The sequence below is a fragment of the Pyrgilauda ruficollis genome, unplaced genomic scaffold, assembly GCF_017590135.1.
Source record: "Pyrgilauda ruficollis isolate IOZ18807 unplaced genomic scaffold, ASM1759013v1 scaffold22, whole genome shotgun sequence".
Lineage (NCBI taxonomy): Eukaryota > Metazoa > Chordata > Aves > Passeriformes > Passeridae > Pyrgilauda > Pyrgilauda ruficollis.
This window is the reverse complement of record NW_024521428.1, coordinates 4,609,212-4,627,881: the sequence shown is the minus strand read 5'-3', so window position 1 is coordinate 4,627,881 and position 18,670 is coordinate 4,609,212. Positions and strand designations below refer to the sequence as shown.

General features: G+C 39.7%; 1 protein-coding gene across 5 annotated transcripts in view; it reads right to left on the bottom strand.

Moving 5' to 3' along the window:
- INPP4A (inositol polyphosphate-4-phosphatase type I A) overlaps positions 1 to 18,497 on the bottom strand; it is a 111,303-nt gene extending 92,806 nt beyond the window's left edge. For 2 of the 5 annotated variants that reach the window (XM_041468388.1, XM_041468389.1), the window contains exons 1-2: positions 18,479 to 18,496; positions 12,460 to 12,628 (exon numbers count right to left, since the gene is read on the bottom strand). The gene's annotated coding sequence lies outside the window, so the exon portion shown is untranslated. Of the gene's footprint in view, positions 1 to 12,459; positions 12,629 to 15,597; positions 15,681 to 18,478 lie in introns of those variants that run through there. The other 3 variants (XM_041468387.1, XM_041468377.1, XM_041468379.1) reach the window with 3 other exon arrangements.
- Between the last annotated feature and the right edge of the window lie 173 nt (positions 18,498 to 18,670).

The window sequence follows — 18,670 nt, the reverse complement described above, 5'->3', positions numbered from 1 at the left end:
CAAGTGAGACACTAAACCAATAAAGCTTATTTAGTCAGAGGCTTCAAAAGTAACTCACTTCCTTGGTAAAGGGGACTAACCATTTACCAGGAGGCAACAACTTCTTACATCAAAGCAGTGCTACTTCACATGAAGTATTTAAGGTCTGCTTAGCCTCTTTAATGCAATAAAGACAATAATACTGAATAAAGGGAAAGAAATACCATGCAAGTTTACAGTGCTTCAATCAGAAACTCCTGGCTGGGCATTCAGCAATCCTCAAAGGTTTGGCTCCTGAAGCTGCAATATGGAGTTATGCAAGTCCCCCAGGATTTCTGAGCATGCTGGAGCACAGTTACATAAACCACATGACAGGCTGAGCTTGGATGCTGTTTTGGACCACCCATCCCTGAAACTCCTGGCCTTTTGGCTTGTGACAGAAACACTCCTTTAATGTCAGCACAGCTTTCTCCAAGTGTTCCTTTGCAGATTGGCACTACTGACATTTTTCAGAATTATGTGATACCAACAAAAAAAGCCAACAAGAAGAAAAATATCAGTGACTCTAGAAGAACTGCTGTGCAGAGCCTCCACATGATATTCTACTGCATGGGCTTCACAGCCTGGAAAGGTGCTGTGGCAAGTGTGGCCTCTAATACTGCAGAAGCCACACAGAAAAAAAAGGAAAAAATGATACTGCAAGTTTAACCTTTCTGTGAAACTCTGTTATCAACACCCTGAAATCTACAACAAAGCCATCTGTAGCAGTAACCTTTTATTGTCCTCTTTAAGTCCACACACTAGTTTTTGTACTTTGAGCAGCTAGTTAGTATAGGGTCTTCTTGAAGAGCTGGATGTCAAATACGGGAGGAGAGGGTAACTAAGAGGATGGCTTTTTTACCTCTTGGAAGTTGTGGGGGCTGCTCATCCTTTTTCCTCCAAAATGTGCTACTCATAATTTTTCTCTAAGTACAAAGAATGCTGAAGGAAGGTGTAAATAGGCAGTACTATGGTACTGCAGTCTCAGCCTAGTTTCAAAAAACATTAACAGCTGAACTACAGGACAAACCTGGCTTAAATGCAGCATGGTGGAGAATAACAGCACCAGCAGAATGAAAAGCTGTCTTTAGCTCACATAACACTCAACATACCCCAATTTGTGTACCAAAGCAGACCAACCCTAGTTTTTCAAAGTAGCATAAAATTAATCCCAGCAAGACATGGGGGATAGCATCCTTAGTATTCAATCTGGGAGAGCAACTAAGAGCAGCTGGTGCAGAGCAGCATGTCTTCAAGCTAATCTCTAAACTGTTATCAAGTCCCAGAGTGATCCTACTATCATCTGCAAGCATAAAAATGAGACAATTCAGGAAATTACTGTTAGTCTTTTTTCTCTTTCTCAGTCTTTCAAGCTAACAATTCTAATAAGAAAGAAAAAGAAAAAAAATCATTTTTTCATATAAGTAATTAGGCTGGTAGGTCTTATTTTAGACAGAGATTACCCAGTTAAACATCCAAAAAATTTTCCATCTCTTAGGTACTTTTTATCCCATTGCCTGTTTGAACAAACACAATATAATCTATTTTTGCACTGTACAATCACCATGGGTGCTAAAGGATGAGACTTGCACACTTGGGGCTAGTTAAAGGTAATGTCAACACTTATGCACACATGCACCATAATCAAGCACTTATCTTTCTTTGCAGGTGAAAACACAAAATTAGTCAGTAAATTAGTTTTTGTAGTAATTTTGCACTATTTTCTCAAGTCTATCTGCTTTGTCACCCTTCGAATTATTAAAACAGTGTTGCCACAAAATCATTCAGAGTGAATTATCTGCTTGAAAAATATCCCTATAGACAGGTGTAATTTTTAAAGTTAAAGTAGGAACAGTTTTCTCCTGGCATTCTTTTAAGCAACATAAAATTTGTAACTCTTACAACTGTTGTATCTAAACAACATAAAAGAAGTAACTCTTGTATTTATGAGAAATCCTTGAATGTATTTCTCAAAAAATGTCACTGAAAACATGAAGCTACATAGATAATAAAACCTGAATCTCTTTAGGATAAGTTCAGCAAATACTTTAAGAGGACAGTATAGAGGTACAGGCCTACCCATCTTACTGCACATGTTCATCCACATCTGGCTCAATTCCGCATGGAGAAACTGAAGATCAAACCAAGGAAAGGCATGTTTTGCAAAGAAAATTAAGGCAAAAAAAACCAACCTTATGATAAAAATACTGCGAGAAGCATAAGGTAGACAAGATACACTCTCTGTTATTATGTTGCCCCAAGGCTGGGGCAGAGTCAGAAGTTTTAAAGCACCTATGGATGTATATAGTGTATCAGGAATTATAAACTGTGATATTCAATGTTTTCCTCAAATTCCCAATTGCTAACATTGCAAGACTTGGCAAAAGTCTAAGATCTGACCCTTAAAATTAAGTAACCATCACTGCAAACCTCTACTCTTTTGTGTTTTAGTAGAGGGAACTTTGAAGACCTGAACCACCAAAGTTCAAGTGCAAGAACACTATTACAAGGACTTCCACCTCAGGGTTATTTGAAACCTCATCAATGTTTACAACTAGCTTGAATAATGAGTTTTGACCACTGGAGGGGTACCTGCACCCAATTACAGTCGCTTGGACTGGAATACTGCAGAAATATTTAGACCAGGTTCAAGCAGCAAAAAGAAGGATGCATGTTGGCACAAAAGACAAAAAAAAGTAAGCTGGTTCCCTTCAGATTGACAGTACTTTTCTCTCAAAAGAACAGTACCAATGTGAGACTTTCCTCTAAAAAGACAAAGGCATCCATCTTCTGTCCATTGCTACATTACAGGGTACTGTCTACCCAATTACGCCTGCCCTATGCCTCTACAGCCATACATCCACAAGCAAAGCAGCAAAGCCACTTCCCCTTCTCCCTCTAGTAAACCCTTTCAATTGTTTTTTTAAAAATGCTCAAGGACAAAGTAGCTGTTCCTATGGTTGTAGGTAATTTCTTTAACAGAAGTTATTTAAAACATCGACTCCAGTCAGATAACTAACTTCCTGTTCTGCAAGTAACTTCACCAGTGCAACTTACTCAGCACAAGAAAGACACCAAGGCTCGACTTCAAGCTGTTTTCAATATGTAGGACTGGGTGACAAACAGGAAGAAGTCAGTTTCCCAAGGCGTGAGTTTTGTGCCTCTGAGCACAGGAAGAGCAGAAAGCCAACACATTATCAGTCATGGGTGTCTCAGATGCCTTGTGCAAACCTGTCCCCTTTAGAACTAAAACTGCTGGGAAGCACTGATCACTGATCAATAACTACAATAACTATATGTAACTCTGAATTGCTTCACTTTGTGTAGGACTGAAGTAATCCATCTGGCAGTGAATAAAAAAAAGTCAGGGAATCTGTGGGGACATAAGCACATCCAAAGGAGAGATCAGCAAAACCTAACACATCTGTGATCCACGTTTCTGGGGGGTTTTGATAGGTATAAGCAAAAAAAAAAAAAAAAATCTACTCTAAAATGTAAACTACTTGAGAAATCTTTCTTAGCAACTGTTTCCTTCTTTCACACTTAATACAGAAAACCGCTTTAAGCATTCTAGTGATACAATTAAAAGCACTAAGAAAAAGGAAGTATTAAACTTTGCAGACCTCAGGTTCCTCTGACTAAATCTATTGCCTTCAAACAGCAATCCCCAAGTCCCAAATGAAATCTGTTGGAGCTTTAGACCTCATCTTGCCTCTGGCTCAAAACTTTTATCCCCACAACCTTCAGCAGAATGAATTAATAGATCATATAATTTTTCACCTCTTTGCTACAAGACATTCTAACGTGCCTACCTGCAGAGGCCCCAGCAAGTCAGTTCAAGCTAGACTGGCGTTAGTTACACCAGTAAAACCCATAGAAAAAACAATCTGAGCCAGCCCTTCACTCCCATCCTACTCCCAACAGCAGGACCATGTCTCTCAGCATGCAGACAACTGGGCTGAAGCCCAGACAAATATAAGTGCACTTACAAAAGCCTTGACAAAAACACTAGTGCTGATGCAAACAAGCACATCCTGTTTCAGCTCATTTCCAACAATTACCTAGAAAACTCTTAACTTTGCTTAAAGTATGTTTAATTATATTAATTAGTCATTTCTCAGTTCCAATGGTTTGCAAAGTAGAAAGGAGTTAAAGACAGCAGTTAAAGATGTGCTTTTCTGTTCCTCAAAGAAGAAACAGGCAGCCACCTGAACTCACAACTGTAAGAGCTAAACCTTTCATGTTTTGTTGATGAACCAGATCATGACACCACTCATTTAAAAGGAATTATTTTTTTCATCTAAAACTATTAGATACTATTAGAGCTATTAGTTCTAGTAGTATTTCTGGTTTTTTTATATTGCTTACTACCTTTCCTCATGTCAGCTTGTCCTATCTTTCCTGTTACAAAAATGTACAGATGTAGATGTTTTTTTCTTTCTGTGATTCTATGATCTATCTCCAGTCTGTAAGACTTCCACAGAAGTAAAGGTTTGATCCAAAACCCACTGATGTCAGAGCAAGAGACAAGTCAGACCATAAAGACAGGAAAACAGCCAGAATGTAAAAGGTCTGTTCTGACCAATTTAGTGTCTGGCTTTCACAGTTTTTAATGACACCAAGTGCCAAGAACAAAGACTTCCTCAGCTGGAGTCCTGGCAGGTATCATAAGCAAAGCTGATGCGTTTGTGTAGTCTTCATTCTCAGTGTACTTATCATCATAAACTCCATTTGCACACTGCAATCTATTTATTCTCCTGCAACAGAACGGAACTTGAAATTATTTTTTTAAAGGGAAAAAACCCCCAAACCTCAGAAAAATATTACATCTTTTCATCCTATCTTCCATTACCTACAAAAGTTTCTGTTGACTGTAGTTACCTGAATACACATCCCGTACAGACAAATTTAAGAGTTCCTGTGCATATGGAACTGACAGGCATATGTAAGTTTACATTTTTGCAGATATTTCTCACCTACAGATATGTAGACAAACACCTTTTTCTGAGCAGAAAACCATCTACAGATGTTTTACTGTGCCAATAGCCAAAAAAACAACAGCCGTATGTTCAAATCATTTTATCATTAAAATTCTGCCATTATTAGGTCAAATCAAAAGAGGAAAGTGGCCAATATGTCAAAAAGGAAAAAAAACATAATATTTTCATTGGCCTTTTCATTGTTTTTGGAGAGCTCCTGAATAACACACTATGTAAGAGACAGCTACCAATTGCATTCTATTTCTCTGAAATTAAAAGCCAATTTCAAGGGTAGCAACAACTCTGTCCAGCAAAATAATTTACCATCATGAGTTGTTTCCATTTTTAGACTTTGTTTTCTTTGAGCAATAAGTAAGCATTGATTTTAATTTCTCAAGCATTAAGAAAATTCTTCATCTCAAAGCCTACATTCACCCTGCCTGGGAAAGAACACATAGTTTTTTCCAAAGCAACATTATTACTGATTGCACTGTAACAACCAGCAACTGCATTACATTTCACATCTCTCTGGGTTCTGTCCACCCATGGCCACTCACCCCTTCTACCAGCGATTCCTGGGACAAAACCAGCGACAACAAAGAAAAGAAAAGCAAAGCCTGCAGATTCTAAACCAGGTGGTGACTTGTACCAAAACATAAACAAAACCACCCTAAAACCCAAAGAGCTATTTGTGAAGTTACTGCTAATACTGTTTCTTGGGATGTTCTAAAAGGACTGGAAGTCTCAGCAGTCAACAGCCACATTTAGCCTTCTATGTCACCCTCCTGTGAGTCGTGTTGCATTTTTCCCCCACGATGCAAGCAGCCATAAATAGATGTGGTAATCCAAAAATATGAAATTAGTTTCGTGGGATTTGTTTTCTTTACTTAAAAAGGGATGATGGTTGAAAGAAAGAAAGAAAAAAATCACATCATACAGTGCAATACATTTAATTACATTTAGAATTGTCTACATTTAGAAAGATCTGAGCAAATTCACCATGTGAAACAAAACTCAGAGTTTTACAGCATACCAAAATAAAAACACACAGAAATGCAGAACTTTCCCAAAGTCAGAGTACAGGATGTATGTTTACTTTATGCAGCAGCAATCATTGTACTAATCAGACATTACTGTCATGTCTGATTAGTAGATATCATAGCATGGTAGTCCAGATCCCAGCTACAAAGTACTATGGGGAATAAAATACACGAGAAGTTTCTTCTCCTACATGTCCAAAAACATAAAAATAGCTCTACCTGAGCTACACCACAGCAATTCCCTTATTGCCCTGCCCTGGCCCATTTGTGTTGGTAAAAACTACCTTTTGCAATCACATCTAGATAACCACTGCTAATGACTCATAGAAGCACATTAGTAAAGTGGGATTTATGCCATCTCTTTTTTTTCAGTCAAGACTAATTAAAGTGATTTGCAATACTGCAAACATAATTCAGCATCTCTGGCACTGTTTAAAAAACTGTGATCACAGCTTCACATGTATTAAGACAGGTGGTCATCTGCAAAATTTCATGCTGATGCATCCAAAGAACAGATATCCAGCCGGCCATCTGAACTATGGGTAAAAAAGATGGGTGGGAAAAGAAGAAGATAAGATCCAAGAGGGTATGATTAAGCAAATACTGTGTTCCTGAGAGGATAAAACTCCAACATTAAAAATAGACACTGTGTGCAATGCCATCTCAAATCTCAAGTGCTGCATTTTACATTAACAGCAAATTAAAAACTAAGACTTCAATAAAAATATAGAAGACAACTGATTTTGATACAAAATACCTTCTTACAATAATTATTTAAATATGTTATCAACCTGCAACAATGTTTCTCCCCCACCCCTCCTCTCTCCTTTTAACTTTGCCTGAAATCAGTTCTCCAATGACAGCAGCAAATCCACTTTGCTTCAGGCATTCTTCTGGCACCGAGAAATGGAAGCAGGGTATCAAGTTAATTAGGAGCATGATATTAAAAGCTGTGTTATCAGCAAAGTGAAGGTGCAGACAGCAGCAGATTTTCTGTGACTCTTTATGAGAGAACTTGTCTCCACTTCCATCTGAAAGTCAACATCCAGTGCTCTGAATATGGAAATTCAGTTAAAGCCTGGAGGTCAAACAGTAATAGATTTCAGATTCAAGCAGTTATAAGAGAGAAGTTCCAGATCCAACAGGTAGACTACTGCTGCTACATGGGGCTATGCCTTCATTTGTAAGATTTTCACACAGTTGTTAGCAAATCCTTTCCAGAGGAACAACAGGCCAGTCAGCCCGACAGTGCAAACAAATGACAGTATCATATCTCCAAAGCCTTCCAACGTGCTGCATGTCCCTCTCATTACCCACCACCATGTTTTCTAGTAAAAATCATCTTCATGAGGACATCACAGAGCTCCCACTCCAGCTTAATGTTCCCCTCCTGTTCAGAGAGGAGACTGCTCCCCTACTACTCATATTACCGCATTTACTCATAATGTCTGTCATTTCAAGGATTTCCACACTGATCATTACTGCCAGGAACACCCCTCTTGAGCCTAAACTCTGCCTTCATTTCCACCCCTGCTAGCACCCAATGCTGAGTGTTGCAGAGGAATTCAGTATCTGATAAATGCAATGTCATACACACTCATCAGTACCAAAATATCACTGTCAAGCGTGAATGTGACAGGAGGTCTCTGGGAAGGGACTTTTTTTAGCATTTCAACCACACAGACACAGAGTAACAGGTCTAAATAGCATATGGTACAGTTTCTTTGCATAAAAATCAGATAGAAAAAAGCAGGATGTGCCTGAAAGGTAACATGGAAAATGGCTTTAGCTGGGCTGCCAGAAAAAGACAAGAATTATCAACTGTGCTGGTATTTTGGTAAATATAAGCACATTCTGTGTACACATAGAGAAGCAGTTGCTTTTTCTCACAGAAAACTTCACTAAACCTTATTGAAGGATATTCAAATAAATTTCCAAAAACATGAAAAACAACCCAATAAAACTATACAATGTAGGAAGGAAACATGTAGCTTTATCTTCCTTTTCAACCTTCTTTTCAACCTAGCCCCCCATCCCATTACCTAACTCACAGTGCCTGCTCTCAGCCATGTTCAATACATCATTTAGGAGAAAACCAGGCCTACACCCAGATTATTTCCAGCCACAACAGGAGAGCACAAATATATTCTGCACTATTCCATCATCCCGCTCTCATTAACAAACAATAATCTCAGACAAACTTTTCTCAGTGGTGGGTACCTGCCCAATACATTTAAACAATGTTAACCAAACCCTTCCTACACACACACCCATTCACTTTGTAAAAGGGTACAACAGCTGTTCAAAGGCAAACAGGGAGGCAGGTGATGGGATGGGCAAGGGGACTGACTTCCATTTGCCAGCTTGGGAAGGTCAGCAAGCAGCTCTTTGGAGACAGAGGCTGACCAGAACCACCTCTCATGCTGCCCAGCCTCCAGGAGGATAGAAGGGTTTATTTCCTGTGGGATGTTACTCGACTTTGGTTCAGTAGGAAACAAAAAAACCCTTTACATCCCATATGCTGTGGTACTCAGAGCTACCTGACAGGAATGATTACAAGCCAACATTTTAGTACCACATCAAACTTCCAGCTTCCACACAAACTTCCAGCCACAAGTGTTTCACCTTGACAAACAGCCTAACAAAGCACCCTGTCAAAAGCAAAAAGCTGTTCATTTAGACCAAAAGAGTAGAAAGTGGCAACTTTATCTTACAGCTGATGGAAACAGCAAAGATGAGATCCAGAATGCAGAGTTCCTGACAATATAACAAACCATTTCCTTGATGTCAATGTCTTGTTGAAGACATAGTCAACTATCAACCACAATTTTATTTTTAAGTCATCTTTCTTCCTCTCTGGAAATTAATTACATTTGCATACTTATTTCTACCCACAGGGTAGCCATTAAAGAAGTTTTCATATTAGTAATCATTGTCACTAAAATCAAAGTAGCTAAGAATATTTTTGGATAACCATGTAAACTGAAAGATTATTTTTATACACATCAGCTAAAATTAATGGTTTTCTTTGATTTAGGTATCTATAGTAGTCAGCATGGGAACCTCATGCTTCACTTTTAAGTTTTCTTTCTTCCTTTTATGCTTTAGTGTGCTGGTTTTGAAAGTAGAGCAAATCCTTATCACTTAAAAGTTCCACACAGCCTCTGTACTGGATCTTCTAATTTGCACAGTACTTTGAAGGTACTCTTTTAAAGCATTATTTCAGTATTTTTAAAATGTATTATGCTGAGAGCTGCTTCTCCTTTCATTTTCTTTCTGAGAAATGCAATTCTCCCAACTTCTAAACTTTTGCGTACTTTCACTTTCTGACTGCTAATTCTGTTAATTCACCAGTACCAAAATTCTCTCAGAGTTCATAGTTCCCCTTCCTTTATTTTTCTTTTTTTAATCTTTTTTTAGAGGGTTGTTTTGGTGATTTTGTTTTGTTTTTTCAAGTCTTCCTTCTTGCAGCTCTTTATGTTCTCCTGATCTTCAATCACAATTCTAGAGTGTCTTCCATTATCTCCTTCCCAGCAATATCATCAAAATGACAGATAAATTATATTTTCCCTATATTATCCATAAACCAACGTCAAGGTCTTTGAAAGTCTGTGAGCTTAGAACTCATATATAATCCTGCCAAACTTTCACGGGCAGACCATGCCTCTCAGCTTGTGCTCTGCAAGTACCCTTTCTGTTCAGGCATATATCTCTTGCCACCTTCACAGCCTCCCTGTTTCAACTGATCCAAATTCTAGTCTAATCCCAATGTGGAATCATAACTGAACAATGACAAAAAAGGAGTAATTGAAAATAAATCCCTTTTCCTTCTATTTATAGAAGTAACACTTTTTACGTCTACTTATGGCAGTAACACTTATATTTTCTTTTTTTTATTCTCAAGCTCTTGCAACATTTTAGGTAAACTGAAGCTCTCCTCCTTCCAGAGCCACATAACATTACCCTCCCTAGAGGAATGAATCTTCAAGGGCTCTCTAACCAGGATGCTAAAAAATAAACAAACAACAAAAAAAGGCAAGAAAATTGATGGCTTTTTAGCTCTTCTTGCTTCCTCTAATCCTCAGATCTCACAGTTTATTTTTAATTATTATTAGTTGCACCAACTGTTCACAAGCCCTAATTTATAAATCTCAGCAGCAGGTCTCAGATGGAAAGTATCAGACCAAGAGGAGCACGGCACTGCCACAACACTGCTCCCTCCACACCATTTTCCTTGGCACCACCAATGTGCTGGGAACCTGTGCTTCAGCAAAAGGATGCATTTACTGTTCCACTTAGGGTTAGGGTAACCCTTAGGCTTATGGTTGAGAAAACCACAAAGCCTACAGCTCCAGGAATAGTGGAATTACAAAAGGCATGCCAAGCAGAGCTCTCCATTAAAAATAGTAAAATAGCATGCTGTGTGTCACCTGAAATTCTGCTATTCCTGAAACTCCTCTTGACTGACTGTATTTTGCTGTGTTTTCTTTTTATAGAGTATACAATCTTCTGGTCATAAAAGATTGCTTGCTTCCAGCTTGAAAGCCTCTTGGGAACACAGAACTGTAATTGGCCATTCATATATTAAGTACAGAACATTTCAAAATACCATGACACAGCAATAACAAAGTGAGAACTTGAGACAGAATTAACAAGGCTTTTTCCATATCTATCTCTAGATCAAGTGAAGCTGTAAATCCATAGCTCATGCTGGATGTCTGTGTCTCTAGCCCTGCTACCACAGCCACTAGTATTTCTACCAAAAATACAGTTTTTACTGATACTTCTTGGAAAGGGTAATTTCACTAAAATATAGATGGGGTCAAACTAACAGGAACATGTATGCTTGGGTAAACTGTTCTTGCCAAAGGAAACATAGTGTAGAAAAGATTCAATCAGAGCATATGTAGCTTTCTCAAGTCTTACAAACTTTTAAAGATTAAGTCTGTCTATTACTAGAAATAAAACACTCTAAGTAATGCTGACAACTTAGATGGCAGCAACCATACATTTTGGGTTATTTGCTCAACAAATGTTTCCTCACGGTTGTTGGAGAAAAGGTACATTCCTTGGGAAGGGAAAGGGTTTTGCTAGACTTCAAAGCAAAGGTGCACTTCAACATTTCCACTATTCTTACCTAAAGGGGTAGAGAAGGAAAATCTCTGCTTACAGTGAAAGCAGTTCCTCCTTAACACATGATTTCCCCTTTTTTTCTAATGGCCGAGTCACTGAAATGCCATCACTAGTTCCACTATTTTAAAAACCTCTTGTATGCAACTGCATGTCAAACATTACACTGCCAGGCCACTGAACAGATACACAGGCTCCCATGAAGTGAATGAACAGTTTGTAAAGCACTTTCTAAGTGTTCAGCACAGGAGAAGTAATCAGAAAGTGGGACCAGTAGCATCTGTGCCTGCAACTATGCCTGCTCAACACCACTTCTTAAAAGACTATTCTTTTCACTTGCTTATATTTTTCCAAATTTTGTGCTCAGAAATTTTTCATGCTGAGTGTTTGTCTCAGACTGGTTTTTAAAGAACAATCATCAGTTTCAACTCAAACAGTTCAGTTGCTACCAAGAGTAAGGTCTAAAGAAAAAACATTTTGCATAATATGAAAAGAAACCAAAAACAACCAACTGTAAGTCTTTCCTTTCTATTGTAATCCTTTAAAAAGTCACAGTAAACACAGATCCAGTAGAGGTTAATTCACAACTAAAACCTCCAAAGATGCCAAAAGAATGAGTACTTTTGATTTCCACAGGTATCATATTTGCACATGCACTGCCTTACAGGCACCCCAAGGGGATCAGAAGACAATTCCTTATAATAAATCATCCAAAAGTTTGGCTATATATTGAACTTGGCCAACAGAACCTGTATTTCTATGACAAACCTTCAGGGATAAGAAAGAAATAATAAATTAAAAAACACAAGTAAAAATGGCCAAACCAAAGGAGCAAAAAAAGAAACTGAGGAGCAATACTGGCAAGCTGTCAGAAGACCAGAACTGATGTTTGGAGCCAGAAATAAAGTCAGAAACAACTTGGCTGAGGGGAATCTTTGCAGTAAAAAGCTGGGAAATTGCCAAAAATGGGCAGACCAAAGAGATGGGACAAATAGCATAAGGAAGAAAACCAAAGGGAGCAGTCTAAACTAGTGCAAGGAGGCTGGGAACTATCTCTGGGAAGGGGAGATATACTGGACACAGATTTCAAGGGAAAACCAGCCAGCTTCTGCAGAAAGAATCAAGTACCAACTAGCTTGGGTGTCCAGCTCAAGAATCCCACGATTCAACATTGGAAGTAAACAGCCTTTTACATAATATATGCAGTAATAGATGGGAGGGCTTAAATGTTCTATGAAACTGAAACCAGATCTTGAATTAGGCACACAAATTCTGAGAAATATTGTACTGACCAATAGCAAAAGGAAAATTTTCAGACTTGCCTTGCACCACACAGAAACTCTGAGGAGTGGTAGGGCTGTGTCACAGGCCTCTGGAAGGATGCAGCTTTCAATTAAAAAAACAATTTTGTCCTCCTCTTCCTTTAATCTCCTGCTTTGATGGCTGTACAACTTCCAATTTCTGCAACAAATAAATCTGTTACACTCACTGAGAGTCACTGAACAGTTCGTCCCCAGATTAGACCCCCCCTGTGCACTAAATACAACAAGAGAAAAGTAGATCATCTAACTAAGATTTAGCATAATTGGAATCCACAGGGCTAAACTGTGGCTACATAGATTGCTCTTTTAAGACAGCTCTTTTGACAGCAGTGTGGGTCATTTACAGTTTAAAATGCTGTATTCGTGCCCCTGAACTGTCACATTTATATGGAGCAGCATTGCTTTCCACTTGGCAGGGAACCAGTTCCAAACACTTCTCCCAGTCTCAGGAATAATAATGGGTGGCTCACCCACACTTCGGGAGTAGAAGTTATGATCACTGCAAAACCTTGAGGACCATGTTCATCCATGTTCATAGAAATATGTGGCTGGACAGTCACATTTTGAAGCAAGTTTGTGAGTCCACAGGGAGTTGTGTCACAGGCCAAAAGCTTCCAGCTTCTAGCTGTGACACCATCTTTTAAATGTACATATATATATAAATATATTTAAGGCTTTTCTACTGAAATTATCATCTACTGGTATCATATTAATTGTTGCTGTAACTGTCTGTATGATACCGTACAATTTTGAACTTTAAAAAGTGACCCATAAAACCTGTAAGTCATGAGATAATTCTCTCATGCAGATAATGTCCATTCTCAAAAACAGAAATGCTGAGAAATGCTATGTAGACTTCTGGACTTGGACAGGAAGATTTATCCCAGATTTTACATTTTATGTGTAGCATCTTCTACAAGACAACATGTGAGAACCTTTTTAAAAAGAAGTTATGCAATGTACAGTAAGTTTTAATATTTACAGAACTGTTATCAGAATTAACAGTGCACTAGCACTTAGTACTTTCTGGTAAAAAATATAACAGAAAAATGATACTAAGAGCTCGGCAAGTAGCTCTGGTGACTGAAGATATTACCACACTGCTGTTCAAGTTTACAGCCTCCCAAGCAAAGTCAATGGACCAGATCTAGTGAACACTCTTCAGAAATGTCAAGCCAACAGTTTAAATTAAGACACTGAACTTTGCACTAAAGCTGCTGAAGCGTAGGGACACATTTCGTTCCACCTGCCCTGCTGTGGGAGGCAGTAGTTTCCAGCCTAATGAATGTAAAAAGTAGCTACATGATTGAAAGAATTGTTACTGGTAAGACAAAATGTAGGTGGGTAAGGGGGAAAACTAAAATAATTTACATCTTTAGACATTTTTAGAAATAAATACCTACTCTATTCAGTGAAACACAAACACCACCCCCACTCCCCAAGTTGGTTTTTGAAAGAGCACTGTGCAAAATTAGAGGCTTAGCAAACTATGAAAAATTATTATCTTAACACTGGTCATCACACAGAAAATGTAGAGAAAGAGCTGAAAAAGAACAGAAGAGACTCCAAACAGGCCAAGTATTTTTAAAATACCTGATACAAAGCCATTTCTTTCTGAAGGCTTATTATAACACTTAAAGACTGGATAATTGTTTAAAAATTCTTCTTAAGTCTGAATCCAAGCTTCAGACTGCCAAGGGTTAAGACTTGAAGCAAACAAAACCAGGAATTATAGAAAGATCCAATGCCTAACCTTAGCAGTAAACCCAGCATTGCATTTCAACACAATAGATTTAACAACAGAGAATGAGTGGAAGAACAAATTCTCAGCAAATCTCTGTGTCTTCACTCCAAGCTGTAATTTCCACTTTAGAGACTTGTTCTACTCATGGCAAGGAGAAAATCCAGGTATAAAATTCTTTCTAATCACATTTTATTTTGCTGGAAGGAAATCAGAGAAAACTCAGTGATACAACAGGGCAGAGCCAAGTAAAACAGTTTTTCGCACAGAGTTAATCTGAGCTTCTTAGTCTTGCATAAAAGGTGGGAACTGAGCATGTGCAGAGGCATTCACAGGAATTGGTTATAGCTGCAGGATTCTGCACAGTTTGCAACATTGCAGTAAGGGTACCTTAACTATAAACTGCCCCAAGGGATTGAAGTGTGCTGTTTCCAAAGATTTGCAACATCTGTACATACATGCTTCCTATAATTAGTCAGACTGTGGGAAGAATAATTATTCTTCTACGTTTAGATGCATGGTAACACCTATTATTTTGTTAAGGAAGACCAAAATACCCATGCTTGTGAGAGCTGATGACCCCAACAGCTCTAAAACATCTTACCTAGCAATGGAAGTGAGCAGCACACAAACCTTGTATTAAGGCCTCTGTCTGCAGGTTCTCACTCAGAGTGACACAGCCCCACTTGCTTCACACATGCTCAGATTCAGGATGCACTTGCCAGGAAAGCCCAGCTATAAAGCCCAGCCTCTGCTTTTGCGTCCCCCCCAACCACACCCCAGCTAGAGCTACAGGTTGGAATACTTCCAGATTTTTTTCAGATATTACAGTTTCCAAAGTGCTCCACTGGAAAATGCTACAAAACCTTGATGAGAAACATACTGGATGAATGTTTCCTATTGCTATCTGTCCTCCTTCCTGTACTGTCTTTTCCTAACCTATTTCCTAATCTATTTTAGGAAACCTATTTCCTAAATAACTTGGCTTCACATCCCTCCCCTATATCCCCACTCCTTTTCTCCTATGCTATTCCCTTTCACCTCACTTGCTACTCCTTCACAAGGAGGTAATCTGCTCTGTCTGCAGCAAACTGGAAGAACACAGCTGTATTTAGAGAGAAGCAACTCACACACAACAGGCTTCTCTGTCAGCACACCACAGCAGCAGATGCACAAACAAGATGCAGGCATTCGTGAGATATACAAGAACATTGAAGGGCACAAGTGGGCCATGTCTAAATGTAACAGCTCAAGAATGTCAATGTTTTTTTTGAAAATATCCTGCTGGTTTCATACAAGGTCTTAGCAGTATCTCACTGCTGTACATAATGAGTACTTTTAAAGAATACTGATGGACATTTACAAACCTCTGTTGCAGAGAAATCCTTGGTCACATACTACAAGCTGGACAGAAAGTCTCCTTCACCTAAGGTCAAGAGCTCAACTTGCCTGGAAAGTCAGGAAAAAACTACATTACTCTCTTATATATCATCAAGATGGTTTTAACTAAGTTAGGATGTACCTTGGTACTTCAATTTCCCAATTCACTATTTATTTCATATTTGGTAAAATCATCATAAATTCAAGAATTTCACATTCAGTGGAAGTCCAGAAAGAGCCCTCTTGCTGAATGAATATACTTCACTGAGAGTTTCAAATGCTGTTTTCAGAAGTGCTAACATATTTCTGTAGAACTGGCACCTGTCTTTTCTCTGTGAGAGACCAAAGTAGGTGGATTGATGTGCTGACAGAAGCACAATGTCCACCTGTGTTGGCTCATGCAACGTCATGAACCCGTTTACAGTACAGGGAAAAGAGAGCAGTAATTGCCAGGAAAGCCTGGAGTGTTTGCCTTACCTCCTGGATACCTCCCTTACCGTGCACGACACAAACCACAAAGACTATGACCCTACCACTCCCCTGTGCAGTCAAGACACGCCCTCCTCTCAGTCATGTCCTGAATTTACAATGTTCCTGTCATTTTCTGTACATCACCTGATTTGCTCCTCATGGTTTTGCCTCACATGCCACCAGCCTTTGGTGACAGTTCACACAGTAAGCAAAGCACTACAGAGAACAGAACACGGGAAGCAAGGGAAGGAAGGCAGCAGTAGCAGGAGGTGCCTGTGAAGCAGAAAAGGGAAATGCCTCCTTCTGTCTGAGCCAGAAGAATCAACTTCATCTGTAGGAAAGAGCTTATTGTATTAGATAAAGCAGCAATAAGTGTGATTTAAATACTTTTGAGGCTATGCCTATCTGTCTGACAGATGTGCATGAAGTAGAAACACCCTAAAGCTTTCTTCTTCCAAGGTCAACAACATTTTCCAACAATGTTTCTGCAAAGGATGTCTGTTTGAGATTTAGGTAGATAATCCAACAATGGAGAGGAAATTCAGTTTATCAGACAAGAAACAGGAAGGGAATTGGCAAGCAGAAGCAAAGAACGTGTAAGACAGAGCTCTGAGCTGTTCTGTCTGTATTATTTGATCTCCCATCTCTCTTCAAATACAACAGATAGAGGTTTCAAACTCCATCTCCAAGCAAGGAAATTGCTCTTCATATCCAGTCACGAAATGGGGGTTTTTCCAACAGAGATATCTACAAAGGGGGTCCTAAAGTATTATATTCTAACAGTGCATCTTACACACTAGAAATTGGCAATTAAAATTTGCTGTAGCAGAGCACAGCCCAGAAGCCTGAATTAAATCTTAACAAGGAAACAAGAACTGAAAGGGGATTCTTGGCCTTCTCATTTTCCTTCCTAATTCTAGTCAAATAATACAGAGACTGAGGAACCGGAACATATAGGAAACAAAGCAGTCATTTCTCCTAGCAGTCAGTTCACAGGGAGAACCTCCATTTAATACAGCATCTGCACAATCAGACTGGATTTGAACAGGTCTAAGAGATGATTAATGACATCCAACCCTCAATATATCTGAGACCTTAAGACTGAAAATTCTGCTACCTGAGAAGGGGTACAGCCTTTAGTCTCAACTGACAGCAAATTAGACAGATGTAAAATAAGCAAGTTTCTGCAGAGATGTCATCATTGTCTTCAGTAAGGGAGCCCAACACCCTCTGAAGATCACATGGTTCTTTTGCCACACTTTGGCAGGGTTCTTTGTTTCTCCATGGCTCCCTGCAAGCTACCACCCACTACAGATTAAGTTAAAATTAGCTCATTAAAAATAAATTAAATCAGAGGCAAAGTTGTCATGCATCTAGCAAAATACATACAGCTTGGATACAGATACTTGAGAACAGCCCTGAAATCATGATTTGCTATCAACTTAGTACTGCAGCAGGGAACAGTGAGTAAAAGAGGTCACATCCACCTCAAAGTTTGAAAGTGCCAGAACTTCTAAATTTAAGAACACTGAATGTCAAGTTCCTGCCAAAAATACATATGCACCCCCCCCCCCCACCATTTGCTCCCACCTAACATTTGCATAGAGACTCAGAGATACTTGTGAAAAAATTGGCAAGATACTGCGTTCTCTGAGTTCCTAGAAGCAAGGCGGTCCACTGAATTAAGATTTTCAGAAGCAGGAAGAAAAACTTAATAAGCTTTTAATTAAGAGCTTTTGTGAAAAGCGTTAACAAACAGTAGTTCTGCAGTGGGAAACTGCAAAGTAATCTTGTTTTCAGCACAACAGGGTTTTCTAGAGTTTGAGGGCAGAGACAAAGATGAGTCTCTGCCTCTGTTGCTTAAGAAGTAACCCAGCAAGACCCTCCCAGCTGGGTCTCTACTGCCAGCCTAGACAAGCTCAACAGCAGAGGCTTCTGCAGAAGGATGATATCGGCCTGCGGATGGAGAGCTTCTGTCAACGCCGTGCTGGACCACGCAGGCAAAATCCCCTCTAGTGTCTCTGCAGTCCAAACTGGGCTGTGATCAGCATATATTGACTTTGCTCATGGTGTGGGGGAATGTATGCCACTGGGCTAAAGCTTCAAGTTCATTCTTAGCGCTGCTCTGCCAAGCCCACATAAGACGGATGATGGTGCATCAGTACTGCAAAGGCATTTCTACCATATTTCACAACCATATTCCAGCTCAATAAACGGGCAAAAATCCGAAATATGCACCAAACTAAACACACAATCTGCTTCCTTTTAAGGCTTCTCAACATAGGAAAGGAACCGTGAACCCCGGCCTGTAATCAATTAGGGGAGGTTAAACATCATCCCTGTGCTCGCTGTCTCGCTCCCGCGTCCCCCCCGGAGGCGGCTGTTTACGCGCTGTACCTTCCACACACGCTGTTTCCGCGCACCGCCGCAGCCCGGCACGGCTCGGACGAGCCACAGCGAGGGCCCAGGGCGCACGGACAGAGCCGGCAGCGCTGCCGGTGACAGCGCCGGCGACCGAACGCGGCGGGCAGGGCCTCCCCAAGATGGGGGCTCGGCCGTGCCCGCCCGGCGCGGAGCCGCCTCCCGCCG